Consider the following 6970-nt stretch of genomic DNA (forward strand, 5'->3'; position numbering starts at 1 on the left):
TATTAATACCTTTTATTTAACAGTAAGAACTTTCCTTATGACCATCCATACTAATACTAACACTAATATTAATAGTAATATTTATAACTAATTAATAAGTAAAATAAAATATAATAATATAATAATTAATATAATTTAATAAAATTATCATTAATAAAATAATTATATAAGTATAATACTATTACAGTAAATACAATAATTTTCCTTCTTTAAATATAAAACAAACTAAAATAAGATAATTATTTAATCAATTTTAACTTTATATTAATTGAGAAAACGGTGCTCAGTTCACTATGATTACGTAAGTTGTACATTATAAATTTAATACCCTTTATTTAACAGTAAAAACTGTCTTAATGATTATCCATATTAATACTAAGACTAATATTAATAGTAATATTTAAAACTAATTAATAAGTGAAATAAAATATAATTATATAATAATTAATATAGTTTAATAAAATTATTATTAATAAAATAATTATATAAGTATAATACTATTACAGTAAGTATAATAATTTTCCTTTTTTAAATAAAATAACTATTTAATCAATTTTAACTTTATATTAATTGAGAAGGTGGTGTTCGGTTCACTATGATTACGTAAGGTGTCCATTGTGTATTAATACCTTTTATTTAACAGTAAGAACTTTCCTTATGACCATCCATACTAATACTAAGACTAATATTTATAGTTATGTTTATAACTAATTAATAAGTAAAATAAAATATAATAATTAATATAGTTTAATAAAATTATAATTAATAAAATAATTATATAAGTGTATTACTATTACTATAAATATAATAATTTTCCTTTTTTAAATATAAAACAAACTAAAATAAAATAATTATTTAATAAATTTTAACTTTATTTAATTTTGAAGGTGGTGCTCAGTTCATTATTATAACGAAAATTGTACTCTAAAATATAAAAACACCCTACTATTGAATGAACTATTGGAACACCACTGCCCGTCTTTTTAATGGTAATAAAATAATAATGTTATTTATATTTTAAATGTTTAGAATTCTATTAGATTTAACTTCATTGTACCTACTTTATATTTGAAGACTCTACTTCAAAGTCAAAAGAATAAATTTTCTTAACAGTTTTTTTTTGTATTTTTAAAATTGTTATATGATATTTTATCGTATGTTGAAATATTAAATATCAAATAATGCTTCAATTGATTTAAATGTCTTAGAAAAAAATTCTGATTAGTTCTAAAATCACATATCTTCATATTTATACTTCTAAATCAAACATAATCGAACATACATTTTTTTTACGCATAGATTAGTTGCTGGTAATAACTTTTGATTATTTTAAATTATAATTGTTTATCATATTTTCAAAAAGTGGCATATTAATATAATTTTTTTTTTCTGCTTGATTTGTAAGTTGTAAAATTAATTTCAACTTTCAATTTTAACCTTTGAAACCACTTATGTAAATCAGTTATCAATCAAAATTAGCCGTGCATAAAAATTAACCAAATTGTTAGTTTGTTTTAAAACAATTACAGTACAAATAAAGTTACCGAACCAGCAATAAATGAACAAAAAATATAAATTTACATAACTTTTAATAATAATTGTTATAAAATATGTATCTACATACGCCATATATATTCACTATATAAACTCCAAAGTTTGTGTGTTTTTGTTTTGTATTGATTTTTAAATCATTAAGTTAAATCTTAACCTCCCTTTTATTTTATTGTATGTGAAGAATTTAAAAAATTGCTTATAGCTAGTTTTAAAACAAGACACCTCATTTATGGTATTTTAATATTATTATACCTTATTATAAATTAATTAAATTTAGGTATATTAAGTTTAACTTATTATAATGTTAAATCTACAATTACTCCATAAACTAAAAATATTTATACTATTTTTTGTTTTTTATTAAGTGTAATAATATGATAATAATATATTCATTCTCTAAGTGTACAATATTACAGTATTGAAAAATGTGTTGTTTTACTGTTCAATGTATTTTTAAATAAAACTGCTAAGGTTTATAACATTCACTGAAATAGAGAAAACGACTTTTACATGTTATACTTATAAAAACATAATTTACAATATTATGTATCAAAATATTATACCTGTATTAAATTGTATATGTTAAATGTATTGCTTATGAAAATTGTTTCTACGTTAGTGTTTAGTACATTTGATAATAATTATTAACAATAATTGTTGATATTTTTAATGTTTATATATGGAACATAACTATGCAATGCAAATTCTTGTTTTATATTCATCACTTATTTAAAATGTTTATAACACCATATATATATTTTAAGCAATGTTATAGTGGAGAATACATGGAGGTATACGGCGTGTACCTACTTCCAGTTTCTTAAAACATACGTGTTCCAAAAAAAAAAAAAAAAACACAATATTTAAAAAATATAAACGGTTACCCGTGTATTTCTATTTACGTATAATCATCAATAAAATCCTCTAAGAAAAGTTTAAAATTAAGAACTAAAAAAATAATTACTCAAATTTCTATATAAGTACTTATATTTATTTTGTTTGAATAAAATAATCAATATTCACTATTAGATATCTTCTATAAAAGTAATTCAATTCAGAACTCATAGTGTAATAGGAAGTAATTTATTTTATGATATAAGCTAAATATTTTAAATATATTAATTTATAGAACATTCTTTAAGCTTTTTATTTATTTTCTGAAAAAACTCATATACTCTTAAAACTACTTGAATTATGTTTTCTAGTTGGCGTAGTTACATATTTTATTTTTTGTTTTTATTCAATCCCTACTATACATTGTAATAGGAAGTTTCCCGACTAAATTTACTTTGTTAAATTAATTTTTGCATTTATTATTATGTATTTTAATATTATATATCTATGATAGTTATATTGTTAAAAAGTTACCCTTAAAATGTAAGAAATAAAACTGTTAAATATTATGTTAACCATTATTTTGTGATTGAGGTAAATGAGGTTAAGTGGAATTTTTTAAATTTTGAGTAGGTTTAATCCGGAAGAGAAACAAGATTTTTGTCTGAACTTTATCGTGCAAATTCTGGTTTGTGTTATATAATAACTGATAAGTTATGACTGATAAATGACTTATGTATGGAACGTGATATGATAAAAGAATAATATTCAAATGAAGAGAGAGCCCCCCTCCTTTTTTTTTGCAATGGTGAATAATTAATGGTATTAACAAAATTGGTATATAACTAATTATATATTTACGATTACATCACTAATTTTAAGTAGGTGTATAGCTTAACATTAGCATTTTCGATCTTGTATCCCTGATTAAAGTAGTAATTCTATCCACATAATTAATTAATCTAGACATTGTTAATTTAAAGGTATAAATTAAAACTTCTGTCAATAAAAATATAAAAAAAATTAATACTGTCATAAGTTTAACTTTGATTAACTAAACGGTCTTAGAATAGAAAACATTCTGTTTTAAATGTTGTGCGGTGTAATGATTGTATGTTTGATGTATTTAATTGATGGTTTCATTTTGGCAATCTTTTTCAGATTATTAAATTAGTTGTAAACAACTAATATAAGAAGGTTTTCGAGATATTTCATTAGATTCTGATTTGAACAATAGAATTACATTATAAGTATAATTATATTATTTCAAAATGTTCTTATTTTCTTTTGGAAAATAAAATCTTTACGTAAATCTTAACTTTAAATGATTAGTCATCAATATAAGTCATCTAAACTAATCATAATCAGAAATCAATAAATTTATTTTACATCAAAGAACCTTTTTCTATCAAAAATGTATTACTAGTATTCTAATAACTTATTGCAGTTCACCCCACAAAGATGTCAATTTGAACACCGCACAATAATATATAAAACTATATCAGTTGTAATGTTTACATAGAACTATGGTTTTTTTTTTAAAAATTTGTTAATTATTCTAATTCGTAATATTATGTCGCATCTACATCATCTCTTATAATACTTAATGTACTGTTATGTTATATGTTATACAAAAAAAAGCTCTAATTATCTGTTAATCTCTTATCTAATTATCTCTAATAAACTGTACGCATTGTATTTATTTCAATTAAATAAAATTATTTCTTCTGTTATATCAATCTTGTTTTTTGTTCTATAACTTGTACATTTAATGAAATTCAATTCCATTCCTTCGCTCCTTTGTAATACTTGAATTATAATTGTTGGTTGATTATCAATATGAGTATTTTTGAAATTGTTTTTATTAATTTATTTTTTTTTTTTTTAATATTTTTAACAGATAGGTAATCGATGTTATTGATAATTACTAATATATATTAGTAATTATATTCTGTTACTGGGTTTCAGCAACTAGTCAATTATTTTAAATTAATTTTTTTATGAATTGCATTAAGCCACGTGATAGTTTTGAGACATTCTGTAGTCCGTTAATAAATAAGTTTGATTTACAGTTAAATGTATAGTCTAATCGAGTTAAATGTCATGGATTTTGGAGATATCTTTCATTTAATAAAGTACCTATTTTAAAATGGGTACTTTATAAGGCATTTTCCTAGTTTATGAAACAATTATAAATCAAAACACGACATTGAGCCGAAAACCATCGAATCAATAAACTAGATGACAGCAGTCAATAAGATGAGATTACCTACTTGACCGACGGGCCGAATAAATGATAGTTTATCAAAAAACAAATAAACTAAAATATTTATGACAAAAATCTTAATTCGTATATTAATTAAAAACGTGGTATGAAATTTAAAATAATCAAAATCTATAATAATTAAAATTTACTATAATAGTAAATATTTATAGTTAAAAATAGCTTAGAAGTGTATAATTTAATACTATATGCTATAAAATTTTAGCGTCGTTAATTTTGTGTTATTGAAAAATGTCATCACTTGTGGGACTATTATAGCTCATACAATGGATATATAAGCACAGATTTAAGAATATAGTTGTATACATATGTAAATATATACGATATGTTTTGCTGATAAAATGATTCATTAAATATAGATTTAGTAAATCCTATTAATCACTATTTTCTTATTTTACTAATTCATTTTTACATGAATAAATATATAAAGATATTCAAAAAATGCCGTTTGGCCGACAACACATGGGTGATATTTCACCGCGCGTCATATATTTCGAAAAACACGAGCCTTATTTTACCGTGCGATATTTTTCATGTTAGCGATGTGAACCAATATTCTTCAGTGTATGATACATGTCAACCATGGAGGATGAGAATATTATTTTGTAAAATATTATTCACGTTCTCAAAGTTGGTTTCATTTTACAAAATATGTCTCTCCAGAATTCCCTCCTTTGGTTTCGGTCTGAGTAAAAATCTAGTTAGAATTATCGTTCCATAACAATGGCATTTTTTCTATTGGCGTTATTAACAGATCAATATCTAAAATATCTTCTTCGGGCATTCGAGATTTTTCATTTCACAAATCCATGTTAAAATTGATCGAAGTGTTTACAGAAAAGCAAGTTATATAACAATGATTACGTTTTGAGTGTAGAATAACATTCTATCGCGCGTTTATTAGCGCCTGTTTGTTGACACTCCTATATTTCAATGCATACAAAGGGTCAAGTCCTTGTCACATGATATTTCTAACACGTGGTATAGTCATGGTGCAAGCGACAGTTTTCGAAATGTCGAGCGTTAATTTTACAGCACGACACTCGTGTGATGTTCTTTAATCATTTTAGTATACTATAACAAAACGCGCCGTAAAATATCATCCGTATGTTGCCGGCCTTAGAGCAAACACATTTTTGGAGGATAATGAGAATCACCTCCACGTGGTGTCCTCTGGATAATGCTAAATGGTTCTCATCGATGCATACTACTTGCGTCCGAGATTATTATCAGTAGATAGTTTGCGTCCCACCAAAAAAAGTTCAAAAAAGATTATAGCCTATTTGCGTTCAAAAGTACCTTTTGAGACAACCAAGTTGCGTCCCAACACAAGTAAGTCATAAACATGGCATGAAATAAGTATTACAAATGATTAATAACATTTAAAATTTTTTTAAAGCATTCAGTTTTATAAATACGGCTCGGAAATTGTTTGGCGACAACCGGATATTGTCATGGTACGTAATTAATTTGATCACACTGAAACTCTATAATAGCTGATAATATTAATTTATCGATGGTTGCAGTTATTATACCATATAATTACACAATTTACACATATATTATAACACATATTATTTATGGACGCATCTCGGTCATGACTCATGACTATTATAACAGATAAGAAGAATAATATGTTAAACAGGCGAGTTGTGTCCCCAAGACAGGCCCAATTTACCTGTTGAATTTACTACCTGAAAAATATACTTTTTCGGGGGACGTAAGTAGCATGCAGCCATTTACATAGATTAGCGTTCTTCATTAGACTTCCTTGCATATACATGTTATGATTTTTATTTATAATAATTCGTGGATACATTTTTACGGGGATATAGGAAATACGACTTATTACATTTAATGCAATGTTGACTCAAACTTTATGGTTATGTCGACATTTTTCGTACATAATATTATAACTTAGAATTTAAATTAAGTATAAATAATATTTAAATTAGTATTATATTAGTTTTAATTTATACATAATTGTCCTTATTTGAATAGCTTTAAATTTAATTATATACTAATAATAAATGTTTATTCTATTGAGATGTATTCTTATTCATAGAATCGAAAAGTGTAATGCGAACTTACATATATTTTAATTGTAATTAAAAATTAATTCAATATAGTTTTCATAAAAAATAGCTACTAAATACCTTTTTATGTACCTTTCTAATTTTAATGTAAATTCTAATTTTTTTTATTTTAAAATGTAATGTAACCGTAATTTTTTTTTTATCTGAATAATTAAAGTTTATATCTGCCTAATTGTAGTAATCACGACGAGTACCTCAATAG

This window comes from Sipha flava, unplaced genomic scaffold, assembly GCF_003268045.1.
Source record: "Sipha flava isolate LNK unplaced genomic scaffold, YSA_version1 79_pilon_pilon, whole genome shotgun sequence".
NCBI lineage: Eukaryota > Metazoa > Arthropoda > Insecta > Hemiptera > Aphididae > Sipha > Sipha flava.